This window comes from Xylocopa sonorina, chromosome 11 (genome assembly GCF_050948175.1).
Source record: "Xylocopa sonorina isolate GNS202 chromosome 11, iyXylSono1_principal, whole genome shotgun sequence".
Lineage (NCBI taxonomy): Eukaryota > Metazoa > Arthropoda > Insecta > Hymenoptera > Apidae > Xylocopa > Xylocopa sonorina.
In genome coordinates, this window is record NC_135203.1 from 5,498,579 (window position 1) to 5,513,828 (window position 15,250).

A 15,250-nucleotide genomic window follows, 5' to 3' on the forward strand; every position below is an offset into this window, starting at 1 on the left:
ATTAATATTATTATTTGCGTCTGTACATACATTCACGCGAAAATATATTAACAGATTATTATGAACATTACAACAAATCTGCGCTGTGTGTCTTCAATTATCGCCGGCACCCGAACCCGATCACAACATTCACTCCGCTCCGTTCCCAAAATCCGCGAGCCGGCGACCAACCAGCACGCCGCTCTTCGAAATTCACGCGAATTCAACCGCGGCGCGATCCAAAATTGATGAACGGCTTGTTAAAATCATGCGGTTCGTTCCCGGCAATTATACCCGCGTTTGTCACTCGTTCGCCGTCCAATTCGCGCCCGTCAATTGTATCTATTAATATCGTTATTTCCGCGAGCCAGGCTAATTCGCGAGCCGCTTTAGCGGGCTTTGATCGTTGCCCCGCCGCGGTGGCGGCGGCGACGGCGTAAACGCGCGTGGAAACAATTAAAAACAACTTTTCAGCCGGGGTGAGAAAGAGCGAGGCGATTCAGGCGGGCTTCCCACAATTCGAGCGACTCGCGTGGCCGCCACTGCGCTTCTCCCTCGTGGGTACGAGCTCTGGCGAATTCGCAGAGTCACCCAGCTCCCTGTTAACGAACCCTGAGAAGACGACAACGACGACGACGACAGGGAAAAAGTAGAAGTCGCGCTCGAAACGCACCCAGTCTCTTCTCGACGAAGGTCAATGGGTGTACGCGTACGCGTCGACCGCGTTCGAGACTCGCGAAGGGACCAAGGGAAGTGGCGGAAAGCGTGAAAGAGACGTAAACGAGGACGAAAAGGGGGAGAGATAGAAAGGGACAGGGCGATCGGGCGTAGGAAGGTTATCGACACGACTACAGCTGGAGAAACAGAGTAGGAGAACGCCAGAGGAGGATGGGAAGACAGAGTGGAAGGGAGAAAGAGGGAAAGAGGCAGAGGAAGAGAGTAGTTGCGCGATAACGTGGCGTGGGCGGGTGTCGCTGACAAAATGGACCAATCAGCTGGCTGGGTCGCCTTGTAACCGATCCCGCGGGTTAACCAGGAACCAGGAACATCGACCAAGACTCTCCAAAAAGCCGATATGCCCAGAGCGCACGCCTAACCGTCCTCGTCATCGACTCCACCCTGATGCTTCCACATGCGACCACTTTCTCCTTCCCCTCTGTCCCTCTTTCACTTACCCTTCCACTCTCGCGGGTCTACCATGCCGCGTTGCCTTTCCTTCTCGCGATATCGTGCTCCGTCTGTCCCTTTCTTTCGTTCTGTGGTATATGTACACCAGTATCTTGGTTCCTCTCCGCCTCTCTCCATTTCTCTCTCTCTCTCTTCCTCGTTCCGTGCTTGGCGAAAGTTCGCAGCAGCTGAACGGATTCCTCGCTAGAAGATGGAGTCGTCAGAGGCCCCAGGAACAGCCGGGGACATTCTCCAGCGGCTGGCTTCGCGTTTCGCCGAGTAGTTGTTAAATTACTTCGATCGAGTTGCCAGTAATTGAAACTGGTCGTTCGGCGAAATGTGTTTAGAGGCGAGCATCGAGAGAGCCAATCGCCCCGTGACGCTTATCACCGGCTGGATAAACGGTGGACGTTCGATTTAAAGATGCTGCTCGGAGAACCGATCGCGGTTCAAGTAACCGAGGGAACAATGCCTTTCTGCGGCTGGCTCGGACGTTTATCCGGGTACGTGGCGTCGATTCGATCGGGGATAAATTACGGTATCATGTCTGAAAACGGAGCGGTGCCTCCTCTACTTTAAATGGCAACGCGAACGACTCGCGTTCCTCCGCCGCACCGGAGATATAGCGAGCGTTAAATGATGACGAGCTATTAATTCCAGGTTTCTGCTCGTTCCTTTTAAAAACAACCTTCCTGGCCTTCTTGATAAGCATCGTCTGCGATTCAACGAGCGGAAGGCGGGGAAACCGTTGTGCAACAAACACGCACCGTGAACAATGCCTCGTTCCAACGTCGCCGGCACGGATCGGATACGCAGCCGCGGACGAGTCCTCGTCCTGCGGGGAAATGAAAAGGATGAATGTCGCGATTATCGATACGCATCGGGTCCCGTGGTGCCGTTTTCAAGGTACATCCCCAATATGGCGTGAAAAGGACCGTATCGTCTGGCCTTATTCGCCCCGCGTTGCCACCGTCTCTGTCGCACACTGGATGCCCACGGTCGCCTCGCTGGTCGTGTTTTGACAGTTGCTGCTCTGACACCTCTGGCGCATTCATTAGAACGTGGCTCTCAACCGCAGGTAACCCTGTAAAGGGTGCGGATACGATCGTGGCGACGAGCGTAAACTCTTCGCTCGCCTCACGTGTCTTATTTCGAGTCGAGAGAATACAATTTGTAAGACGCTGATAACAATTTCTTTGAAATTCTCAGGTCGAAGAGCGCGTCTCAGTGTTGTTAAACGAAGAAAGAGAAGTGTACCGCGTCTATCGCGCGGTCGAAACTTTTCTACGCTCCTTCTATCGCTTCATCGAAACACCGTTGCTCCCAGTAAACGTCCGCGTAAAAATCCTCTTTCGTTATCGTCGTCGTACGATCGAGCCGTCCAACCCGCGGCTTTATCGGCGAGACCGGATAAACAAACCGGAAACCGTGGTCTATTAGGAGCCGCGGCGCTCTAGTTGAGAGACTCTGATAGACATCCAGCTGTCCGGATTTAGATGTTAGGATAATGCAGTGTGGTCGGGGCCTTACAGCGAAATAATGTAGTCCACTCTGAATGGCGGAGGCCCGGAACGAGCGTGGCCTAGGGGGTGAGCGGGGAGATAGGCAGGGGCGTCGACGGAGGGAGAAAAGAGAGCGACCAGGACGGACGAGGAGGGAGCGAGATCGAAAGTGAAGAGTATCGACGGAGTAACCATTTCTCTAGTGGTTATTTGTAGACAGATTCGACACCGTGACAATGCCGCGAAAATCATAATGGGGGCCCACAGGGTCCCCGCTATGGGAGGCCTTAGTGAGATTACGATGCCCACCAGGTATTTGTTGTAGGTCTTAGGCAGGCGCTGGGGTGCCACGGAGAGGTGTGAAAGTGATGGTAAATCTTCGCAGGATCTTTTTAAAATCGGTACTCGCCATTGTTGCGGTAAGAAGTTTTTCAGGCTCTACCCACTCGCCCCGTTCCCGTCCCTTTCTGGTAGCTCGTGCACGTTCTATATTTTCGATCTGCTCTTCCGGCCTTGTCGGCGAGATCATGGTCTCTTGGCTGCTTAAGGGTGCGAGAGCGAGCCGGAGGCGCGGGTAGAACAGGGAGAAGCCGTGAAACGCGTCGAGAGAAATCGGTATATTGTGCCGGGGAGATTGCGACGTGGAAGAATAATGGCGCAACGGTGACGCGGAACGATCGGCTATGCGGCAAATCGCATTTTGATTTCTCTATCCCGGTCTAAAGCTCCCGCAAAGCGCATAAACAATCTTTTCACGTGTGAAAATTGTTGGTAATACCCGTGCCGCATTCCCAAACAGAACGTTCCACGGTCAACAATTTCATTCCATCTCGATTCTTTTACAATACTTACGTATATCCGTTGGGCCATCTGATCGTGGACCTATACGTATAATCAGATACTCTCGAAATGCCTCGCACGACCCGCTGCAACCAGTAATAAACCACCCCGCTGGCGAATTACGAATACGAAAAATCGACGTGTCCGATTTCATCGTGGGTCTCGCATTCGAGTTCACACGGGGTTAATGAGAGGTTAGATATAACTCGCCAGTCTGGGCCATAATGCGACACCGGCGTCCGTTTAATTTAAGTATATCCCGTGCATAGGATTTCAATGGGGGTGTGTCACGCGCCACCCCTGGCCCCTTTCGACCAGGCCTGCGACAACTTCGCATGGGAAAAACAAAATATTTAGCTAACTGGAATAACTGCCCGAAAACATTTTCGTCTCTCGACGGATTATCGTGTCGTGACAAACATCGCCTTCATCCGATCGAACGATAATGAATTTTAATCGACGCTTCGCGCGCCAAGATTGAATTAAAAAATCCAGGTACGACGATGAATGTAAAAATACCAGTCGACGTTCACAAAAATACGAATATAGGTGTAAATAAATTCTCTAAACCCGGAGAAAAGCTTTCTAACTTCCACCTCTGAGCTGTCACGTATCCGAACCCGGTATATATGGATATGTCAGGCGTCACTACCCTTGCGAGGTACTAAGCCGCTTAGCACTATGGGGTTTATGCTGTATTATGTTCGATGGGGTATCTCCTAACTCTGTAGAACTTACATGGGAATCCGTACCCCGCCTACCGTACGTTATCTTATCCTTCGACCACGCATATGGTACCAATGCGATGTTCTCCAAAGTTCGGTGCAGCTCGACGCCGTACGAACAGCACTGGCAAATGGATGATTCCATCGGTGCGTATAATAAACGGAGTGAACGCTCGAGCGAGAAGTGATAAAGGATGATCGCAACGCGTCGACCAATTAATTGGATTTTCATTGTCGCACTTCGGTTTGCACGCAAAACAACCCTTAGCGTAGCGATCCGCTTCCCTCTTTCTTCCTTTTCTTTTTTCTTTCGCCAACCACGATCCCCCCTTTCAGCAACAGGACCAATAACATTTTGAGGAAGTTTCTGACGAGGGTATTACGCAAAACTGTATCGGCTTTTCCGTGTTTTGATTTCGCTCTCGGGAAGCGATGGAACGGGAACGGAGGGTGAGAGGAGGACAGATACTTAGCCGAGGACTAACAGCAGGCTGCGGATTAAAGGGGGTGAAATGTTATTATTGCAAGGGGTACGTCTGCGGCCGTGAGTACTAAGTAGCCCGGTTAAGTATGTTGTTTAAGCCAACATTCTAAGTAACCATCCCTCAGAGAAATTGCCGTGACGGCATCGTAGCCAAGTCGAAACTCTGTTCCGTGAAATACTTTAGCGGTCGAAGTGGCCCTGTCCAGATGGCTCTCCTAATACCCGGTTTTTCGATAGGCATCGCGGAAAATCGAGACACTGTGTCATGATACGCGACGGGGTTAAAAAGGGGTTTCGTCGAACTGTCGAGAAACTTCCGAGCGTCGTTTCTCAACGATGCACGCCGCGAAACGGAGTTACGTCAGGCTCGCTGGGAGGACGCGTTCTTTTCCCGTCTTAACGTCCGTCCGTAGCTTTTCGAAACAGGAGCATCGAGCAGATGGCGAATGATAAATTTCACCCGTCGCGGAAACCAATCCCGTCCTTAACTTTCGATCACGGAAACGTACAAACGGCGGCCACGAGACGCTCACTTCCTGACGGAAGGAAAGTTCCATCGTGTATCAAACGCGTCGCCGTTAAACCGTGTTGAACGAATAATCTTGCCGGCAAATTGCAGCTTCTAAGGCGAGAAGCTTTTGTGCGACGGGAAATGCACTTCCTCGGACCGAGATTAAAATACGCTATTGCCGCTATTAGAGGCGAGTTTGAGCCTTTACTTCAAGATAGAACGGTAACAGACGTATAATTTCCTGGAAGCTTTGAATTGAACAACTCTCTCGCACCGCGGGGCCGAGTGAGACGAGTGTAACCAGCTTTCAAAGCTTTGAGGGTGAGGAAGCTCATTAACGAGAGCTTTCTGTTCCTTCGTGCCCGTGGACCGTTACTTCGACGCGCCTTCCATCCACCACCCGATACCCTTAACGGGGCTGCTGGGACCGGTTTCTCCCTTACCCTTTCGCGTCTCCTTTCAACGCCTCCGTCGCCCGAATTCCTTATTTACATAAATACGAGAGCTTTAATAGCCGTGAATTGCGGTAAATTTACCTTGCCGCGTTTCAACGTATGCAATTTCCCCGCTGCTGCCTCAGCGAAATAACTCTTCGACGCATTCGACTCTTCGAGGACTCGAAAAACGAGCTGGAGCGCTCGCAATTATATCGGTACGAACACGCTTGTCTCGAGGACACGGACGACGTTAAAAACGTCCGGAAAAATCGTTACGACAATGCCACGACAGACTACCGTTGACCGTGATTACCACAGCTTGTAATGACACTTTCTACGGTGATTTGTAATAGTACTATACGGGCGCGTCGATCGTAATTATTCCTCCTCGTTACGATCGAATGAGTTCAATTAAACGGTGGCTCCGTCTCTCTGGACGCTCCTATATCAGTACTCGCGTAACGTTCGTTAACGGACCAACTTTCCCACGGACAATTACGCGCGACATTGCTCATTTTTCGTTCTGTTTCGATACAAAAAAAAAAAAACATCAAACGCCCAGTGGCCCACCCTCTCCAAATAAAATCCGCGTTTCACGCGCGTCGCTGAAATCGTACGATCTTCGATTCACGAATCCGCAGAGGAAAAGAAACGTGACGAGCGCTGAACGAAGGATTCCTAATTCGTCGTACGTGACTTGTACTTCTGCGTCGACTGCTTTTTACCCCTTTGCCAACACCCCTCCTTCGCGCCTCCTCGCGGGCGGGGAAAAAGTTTAAGTATCCCGGCTTGACTTAAATACAGACAGCGAGATGTGGTTAATGCAACCGCGAAATAAAGGGCGTGGTTTTAACGCGCAGCCGAGGATTGGCTGTTGAACTTGGCTACCCGGTCGATACTGGTCGACTATATCTGCCAGGCCTGTATACTTGATACTTATCCGGCGGAGCGTGTATGTACATCTGATCTCTCACCGTTCACGAAGAGGTGTTGGTACCCCCTGGCCAACGGGATCGACGCGACAGGGCTCGATGGTGGAAGATGCTCGATTAATCTGCGAGCCACCGTTTTTCCAGATCGGTCAACACCGTTCCGAGGGAAAACAATGTACCGCGCGACGAGGCTCGAGACGATGATGATCCCATTAATCGTATCAACAATCAAATTTCCCGGTCTAATGGCGGCAATGAAAGAACCGTGACTCCGTGTCTGACGGATACGCGCGCGTCGCGATATATAATCGTAATTAATTTCGATCGGTAACAGGCTGGTCGCGCCGCGAAAGTGATCGAGTATTCTTTTATTACACGGTTTATTATTGCATCGCGTGGTCGTTTATTAATCTCACTTACGAGCGTTCGTTCTGTTAACGGCGATTAGTCCTCGAACTATTATCCCCTCTCGGTGCTTGGGCGAAACGCGTCCCATCGCGAATGGAGCAATCTCAGCCAACAGTGGTGGCAATCTGGAGTATACGAAAAAAGGGTTCCACGGGGCGGGCTGAGCGAGGCACCGCCGATGATCAATCTTGATTTCTTAACGCGACATTCATTAGGCGGTGATTAAAATCTTTCTTAATGACACCGCGACTTTGATCGCGCGGATTGCGGATTAACTCCGCGCGATTGTCCGCAATTTGCAACAGTCAACGAGGGGCTTCCATTTCAATAACGCTCGTGGACCAATGGACGCGGTACCAGCGAGGTACATTCATTTCTCTTGGCGATCGCGCGAACAGCAGAATAAACGCAACGAGATTCGATCTTACATTTCTTTGGTGCAGATTTACCGTTGTAAAAGAAAAATCGTCTCGATCACGTTCACCTAGGCTGCCCCTGCAGCGAGTCGACAAACGACCGACCGGAAAACTTATATCGCCGCACAAAAGCGAGTAGGTTAGTATAATAACGCGATATCCATAATAAACGCGACCGGTATCCCTTCATTGAGGGCAACAATGCCTCTGATAGATGAGTTAATCGGTAAGTTCCTCTCCGGTGGGGCGAGGGGCCCAACTCGACGTTTCATGTTTCATTGTGCGGCATCATCGTTGGCCGAGGACGTCGACGGCGATGTCGTCGACGATGTGGACCCCTTCGACAAAGTCCACTGCGATAGAAAACGACACGGAAAACGCACGGTGCACCATCGAAGAGAAGAATAAAATCGATTTCTAATTTCTGTTTAATTTGTTTTGACTCGTCCTTTAAGAGTCTTTAAGGGTTGAAATTCACAGAGCGCGACGCAGAAGTGTTTTCTAATTAAAATTTCAATTCGAACTTGGCAAGAAGCAGATGATCGCGATTCTGGGCCTCGATCGTTGCATTAAAGGCGAATAAAAGCAAACTTGTCGTAAATATTTCTGATGGAGCCCTTCGAAAAGTAAATATCTCGAATGTAAAATATACAATCTTCGTTCCGTAGCTGTACCCACGTTATATTCGCGCAAGGAAGTCTGCAGAACATTGCCTCGAAGGTTTCACGGCTCCTATTATCCGGATCAGTAGTTGGCAGTGGTTCCCAATATGAACCACGGCTGAATATTTTCCTTGGCGAGCCGTTTCGATCGAAGGGTGAGACAGTTGGGAACTACTGATCGCCAGAGAGTAATTCATCAGAGAGGATGCTGGGACTGGCGGACCACCCTCCTCTTCTTCGTGGTTTTCTACCGTTTCTCATTTTCTCTCCTTGTTTCACTCGGTGTATCCCCGTTGTATTCCAACTCTGTGACGGCCAACGAGGTCAAGCCGCAGCCTGTGGTTAATTTGTCCCTTCTTTCGCTCTTGTCCTGCCGCTAAAAGTCGTCGATCATCTCCACCCAAACGTTTCGAACGAACCGGACGTTCGCGCTATCGCACGGCAACATCTTCCAGCGTAGCGAAACTGTAGAGAGCGATTTTGAACGGATCGAGAGTTCGCCGCGATCCTAAGAAATTCCTGCGTCGAGTCCTCGAGAATTCAATAATCGCAGAGAACGTTCGTCCTCGTCGGTATAACTCGCGCGCAAACGACGACCGAGCACGGTCTAAACGACGAGAGGGGCGGCAGGCTATATTAAGGATTGATTGACAAACAGGCTGACCCACATTTGCGAACGGACGCGAACAGCGCGCGTTTATAACCGGAGTCCTTAAAAGACACATTTCGTGCGGATAATGATACGGTGACCGTTCGAGGAAGCAGAAGCGGCACGTGTCCGCGTTAATTCGTGAATTCCAACCCCGGGCGAAACAGAAAGAAACTGTTCCTGGAAAATCGCCGCCTTTTTTCGGTAAATTACTCGGTCGCGTGAACGAGAGAGACAAGCACGGACGCTTGTTAACACGATGATTAAACGACACGATCCTTGCGCGATCCTACAGGAAGGAATGCATATTATTTTTATCGATACGGCCTCTCGGCTAACTAAAGTAATACCGTGGGCTTTAAAATCGTCCAGAGGGCGAACGGCTCCTCTAATGGATTCCGAGAACCACCTTCCCGCCGCCTGGTGGTTACCATTTTCTTTTTCTCGCCATCTCGTACCGCGATCGAATAAATCTCGGCATCGGCGATCCGAGCGGCTGCTACGAGATTTCCTTTACATGTAAAATCCGTTTGCAGAGAAGTAGAACGTCCCCAGGGTGAAACTGGTCCGCGGAATCTCGATTATACCGCGATCAATTATAACGTTCTTCCCGAACGGTGAAACGAATCCGAACGATTCCGCGCGGCGAAAGGATTGGTGATTGCGGAAGTTGCGGCAGGTCCTTCTTCTCCGCCGCCGTTCCATCGTCCGGCGAGCAAATTGCCTCATTCCGCGCGGAAGAAACGGAATCGTTTTGTCCTGGCAGCCGTCTCTAGTCGATATTAACTCGAGCCACGGACGATCTGGCCCGTCCCTGATGATTTCATCAGGCCCGTCTCCGCAGGATCATCATACTTTGTAACCGCGCGGCAAAAAGCAACTGCTCGAGCAGGACACGCCAGGAAATATATGCCCGTAATACGGCGTGGATTCAACGCGTCCGCGCGCAACGGGTGACGTATGATGATAGTGTGGCCCAGGAGAATCAAGATGGCCGTAATAATATCATTATCCCAGTGGTCTCCATCGGTCGTTCGGGGCCCGGAGTAAGACATTTACCGTAACGACCGGCCATTCGTTATCGAGTCCCCGGCTTGCCTAACCTCTGTAGGAACCGCGACACCGACAGAATGCTCAACGGAAGGTCGTAGATACCATCTTACACGTTGATGCATCCCTCGATCTCCGGGATGCGCGCGCTAACGCCCCATCGCGCACGAAATTTCGACTCCGCGGAAATTTCGCGTAACGATTGACAAACTACCCAAACCGCACCGTGCACACCGTGCGACTCTGATAACTATCTGCTGCTCCTCATACACCTAACGAGGCCCGTCTACAAATTACGGAGAACCGGTTAGCCCCTCCGCGCGAACCGTGGAACGCAAACCAAACATTTGCGTATCACGCGAAGATTCTTACACGCGAGGCCGATCGCGCGTTCGCTAGGATAACAGTATCGGGACGAGGAACGCGCGGTTCCTGTTCAGGAACCGATAACTCGAGATCGATCGCGCCTCGAACCCCGACGATCGGTCGAGAGGCGGTGGCACGGTCGGCAGGACCTAACCGGCTACGGAGGCTCGTCTATACCTCATCCTCCGTTTCCACACGCACATGCTCCGACGTCAGTTTTTCTGAAGACCCATAAAGCCTCTATCACCATCATCATTATCGCCATTACTGTGCATCCGCTAACAGTCGGCTGGATTCGAGAGCCACGCGTTGGCACGCCAGGTAGCCAGGGAAGAGAGTTGTCCTTTCTGGCCGTGGAGAAACGCGGGTACCCGCAGTCGATAGCGTTCGAAGCGTCGTAAACGAGCGACATTTGTTTAGCGAATTTCACGGTGCACGCCGCATTCATCTCGGCGGCGGCGATCATCTCGTCAGGTCGTTTCATTGTCGGCTTAGAGGCTAGGTTTAATATGGCGAACGCCGGTGTACGGCTTCATTAAGGCTTTCCACGGTACACCGTTGGTGGCGCTAGTGATGTATGTTAGCGATATCTCATAAGCTGGAACGGGAATTAAAAAAAAAAAAAGAAAAAAATAGAAAAAAGACAAAGGGGGGGAAAAAGAAAACAGAAAAAGGAAAGAAAAAGAGAAACGGGGGATACGAATAAGAGGAAGAAAAGCAAAAAGGCTGGTAATGACGTCAGCGTCAGGGCAGCTGCCTCGGTTATTAATTAAGAATACGGACGGACGAACGGACCAAGTGATCGTACGGCCTGAAATTTGCCCAGGGGACCCCGGGAAATTAATCGTGCACGATGAATTTTGAAGTTAGGAGACGGGCCGTGGGCCTAGATACGGATACCTCTAGGCAGCGACTACGCGTGCTAGGAACACCAAACTTAATTACCGTCGAATGTTCCGTGTGGAATCTACAGGAGCCTGTGGAACAGAACAAGAGAAACCGAGAAGTGTTCCACAGCTGCTAATTAATATGAAACCGTCTAATGACGAAATTCATCAAAAAATCATCACCACTATGCAACGTAGTCATCTTCAAGGACCAATACTTACTGAACGATAACACATTCGAGTTTAAATCTTTCACTTTTAAAGGATTCGAAACATCGAAAGCAAATATAATTTTCCTGAATCAAATACCAGTTTCTACGAATGCAGCGGGTAACGGAAACCAATTAGCAGGTGGTGCGATTTTTGTTTCGCAACGCAATAATTAATGACACCGCAATACCATCGAACGCGAGGCGCAGGAACCGCGGTGAAACAAGAGGAATCAGCCAGGCACAATGTACGTAATCACGGGAACGTTGAAGTTTATTTCTCCCGGATAATTCATAGGATAAATTAGAATTCTAGCCTGATGAGACGGCAAAGAGCGTAGCGGCCACGTCGGCGGCGGCGGCGGCGGTAGACGTCGCGCGCGGCATCCTTTTAGCGGCAATCCCGCCCCCGGTGCGGCTGCTAGAAGTTGAGCGTTCGCTCGAACCGGAAAGCGCCGCCGTTGCTTCTCCAAGAATTATAATAACGAATGCTTAAATCAGCTTAGCCGCGCTAACTTCGCTTTTGCGACTACCTCCCATGTAAATATGGAAGTAGCACTCTACAAAGTGGAAGAGTGGGAGCCGTCGGCCGATTGGGTAGACCGGGATAGGCGGGTAGGGAGGCACCACCACGGTGCCCGTGTCGCTGCCGTGAATGAGGTGGTAGCGAGAGGTGGTGAAGGCGGAGGGCGGCGGAAGTGCGACGCGTGGAAGTCAGAGGGATTCATGAATCCCAGATGCGGTGGATTAGACCCCGTCTTTGCCGTATTTCTGTTTTCGAGGAAGACGGCAACGGGCGGGTACGCGCAGATTACTGCGAAAGTACCGCCGTCGGCGAACCTGCCGCGCTGTTGGATTAGGAATTAAATAGCCATTAAGTACCCTCTAACGGACCCTACCCCGGCCCGGGTTTGTACGCGCACGCGGAGTTTTCTCACCGGAAGTGAGTCCGATGTGCGAGGATGTGTACATTCGGGGAAGTCGATCGGAAGAACCGTGATTTCTCTCGCGGAACGATCTATCGTGTCGTGAGTCTCGGAGTAACGGAGAGCCTCTACTCGTTGGAGTTCGTGCTCCGAAACGAGGGGCGCGCGTGAGCGCAGTGAATTTTTTAGAACGATAAAAGCAGACTGTTCGCCCATCGATATTTCGCCGCACGGTTATCGGATTCCATTTGAGCACCTCTGATACGACGGGTTCAGCTATAGAGAGCTCTAAAACCGAATCCAATCCTGATTGACGTGAGGGAAAGAAGAGGGGAAACTATCGCGGGGATTATCTTTGGCGCCACTAACACCACCTACGAACGCCCACCAGATCTAGACGAAGCCTTCTCGTATTATATTCTAACGAGGGATGGTGAGAGAGACGGTGGCCCGTGGAACCGTACCGGTCATCATCGTCATCCATCGAGTAAAACAAAAGGCCAGCTGTCAAAATGGATATCTCCGTGTATCGACGGATCTCCCTCCTCGTTGCGCGGATACACTGATCCGCATTAAAAGAATTCGTCCGGAACAATGTTACGCCCACGCTTATCGAGGTACGACACGTATAATCTATAAAGAGCCCTTAATAATGGATGAGTTCGCCGGACCGCTGCGTTGGCTCGCTCACGGTGATCCGATCCATCGTTATCTCGTGCGATATAACAGCTTCTCCTGTTTTAAGCTCTTCGAATTATCCGAGTTAAAATTCGGTCGTGGCAGCGATTGCCAGGCCAATGTAAGTCTTCGCGGCGCACGGCCGGTTCCACGTGGGAAAACGTGTCCCGAGACATCTGTTCCTGCGTTCAGCCAACTTGCCACGGCTTCAGTGGACAAGGAACTTGTAGAGGAACGATCGAGAGTGGGAAGAAACGCATACGAGAGACGTAGGTTACGTTGAAGTGGATTGTTTGTAGGCAAACACGACTGGCTCCTCGTTCGATACCTCTAGCCTGTGTTGGTCGAAATGTAGTCGATATACGTAAGACGAGCGTGCAGGTACAATAGCCAGGATGACGATGACTGAGGCGATGGAGAACCAGGACCACGAAGATGATGATGATGATGATGGCGACGGCGACGGAGGTAGTGGCTCGTGAAATAAAAAAGGAGAGAAAAGGAGGCACCACGCCAGGGATGAAATTACCAAGTCGCAAGTCACTCCTATAACACGTTAACCCGAGACTCGTCCAGGCCCTGGTATTATAAGTAAGACGTCCTGGGAGAAGGTGGGCTCCAGATATCCGATCGCTGGAATGTACGTAAGCTGGCGCAGTTTCTTGTGCTCGTTTCCCGAGTTCTCGTGTTACCCGCGTTACCTGCTGCCCGTGGTATCTTGCATTATCAGGAACAAGACGCGATTGATCGATGCAAAACGCATTAACTTCACGAGCCTACCGGCGCCTTTTTGTACGGAACAGCACCTTCATCAGACTGGATTATGATCAGGTCTGAATACACACTTATTCCGTCGTCCCTTATCTAACGAGTTTAAAGACCGATCGACCAGGCGATGATACACGCGTGTACCACACAGATGTGTCCAAATAAGTTTCTTGCGCGCGCGGCTACGCGATAGCATCGCGGCGCAGCGACGCAATCGCGCGCAATCTACGTGGACAAGTGATTATCGGGGAGTCGACGATTTTTTTGCCTTTCCACCGCGAACCAATGTTTGAGTTCAATCGTCGATTAAACACCTCTGTTTAATAGCCCCAACGGGAAGCTCCGCAATACCTGCATCCGTGAACGCGGCGAACGCTCGCAACCGCACTTGCTGCCGTCGTCGGAGTTGTTCTTTCGCGGTGTCGAAAGACAAATAGGGGACCGTAGCAGCGGCGGCGGGCAGGGGCCGAAAAGAGAGCGAAAGAGAGGAGAGGTGCGGGCACAATGCCGCGAGGGACCGCGAGCGAGCGAGAAAGATACAGTGGGGAGCGGGTTGAAGCGAGAACGGGACCGGGAGATGCACGGTTAGTTAGGGCTCGTGTTTGCCGAGCGAGTTACCCTAACCCAACTCAGGCGGTTGGCGGAATTAAACGTTCGACGGAGGCTCGTTAACGTCATGAATATGTACCCTCCTACTCTGGCACTCGCTACTCCAACGCGGTCCACTCTCACCGCTCCGGCTACGCTTCATTCCAACAGCAGCCAGGCCAGCGCTGTTTGCTGGTTAATATTCATCGGTTATACTGCCATACACCCAGTCAGATCCTGGATGATTTTCGACGGGTTCTGATTACAATCGATTTGATCGCAAGTCGGCCAAGAACCTAATAGCGAGCGGGGAATAATGGTACCGCGATCGAGGCAAGTATTCTCTTTAAAAGAGGATCGAGAGAGGAGCCCACGCACCCCCTGCAGACGTTCGATACACGTTCGCGTACGTACGGTAAAGGGCGCGATTGTTTTCGATAAAAGGAACCGAACGATTCCCTCGTGAGCGAAAAGTAAATGGGGTTAACCAAGCTCGATGGCTGAGCGGTCTATTATTTCGAGGACGGATACACACAATGAAGACACGAATCTCACGTGAATCTTCGCGGAAAGGAACGTAGAGAGAAGGAGTTTTTTGTACGGGGTTCGTACGCAGCGATTCGATATTGGGCCCACCGGTGCCATTAGCGAACCTCGAGTCCGAGAGGATTTATGCGAGCTGAAAGGAAATTACGCGCGGCAGGAAGTCGAACGAGAAGGCGGTCGCGCTTCTAAATGTTTTTTAGCCGTGCTAATTAACCGTGAGTTGAATCGTGAAAAGTTGGATCGTGAAAAATACGATCCCCAAGTCACGGTAGCTCGCGAGCCCAACGTGACAAGTTATGGCCCTTTTAAGCAGGAAGGCGTCTCTTGAAAGCCGTGACGAGTCAACAATGGACGCCACGGTCGATCCGTCCACAATGTCGCTTAAACGAACCACCGGTAACCAGTTACCGATTCGTAGCGCAGGTACTGCGTGCGCAAGGTTGATACGTTTCTATACGTCGATAGAATTATCGCTATCAAAACAGTGAACGATTAACCATATTATTTCCAACGTAAGGAG

General features: G+C 51.1%; 1 protein-coding gene across 1 annotated transcript in view; it reads left to right on the forward strand.

Moving 5' to 3' along the window:
* LOC143429152 (toll-like receptor 2) overlaps positions 1-13,084 on the forward strand; it is a 71,921-nt gene extending 58,837 nt beyond the window's left edge. The window contains exon 5 of the mRNA XM_076904614.1: positions 13,074-13,084. The gene's annotated coding sequence lies outside the window, so the exon portion shown is untranslated. The remainder of the gene's footprint in view (positions 1-13,073) is intronic.
* Positions 13,085-15,250: the final 2,166 nt, after the last annotated feature.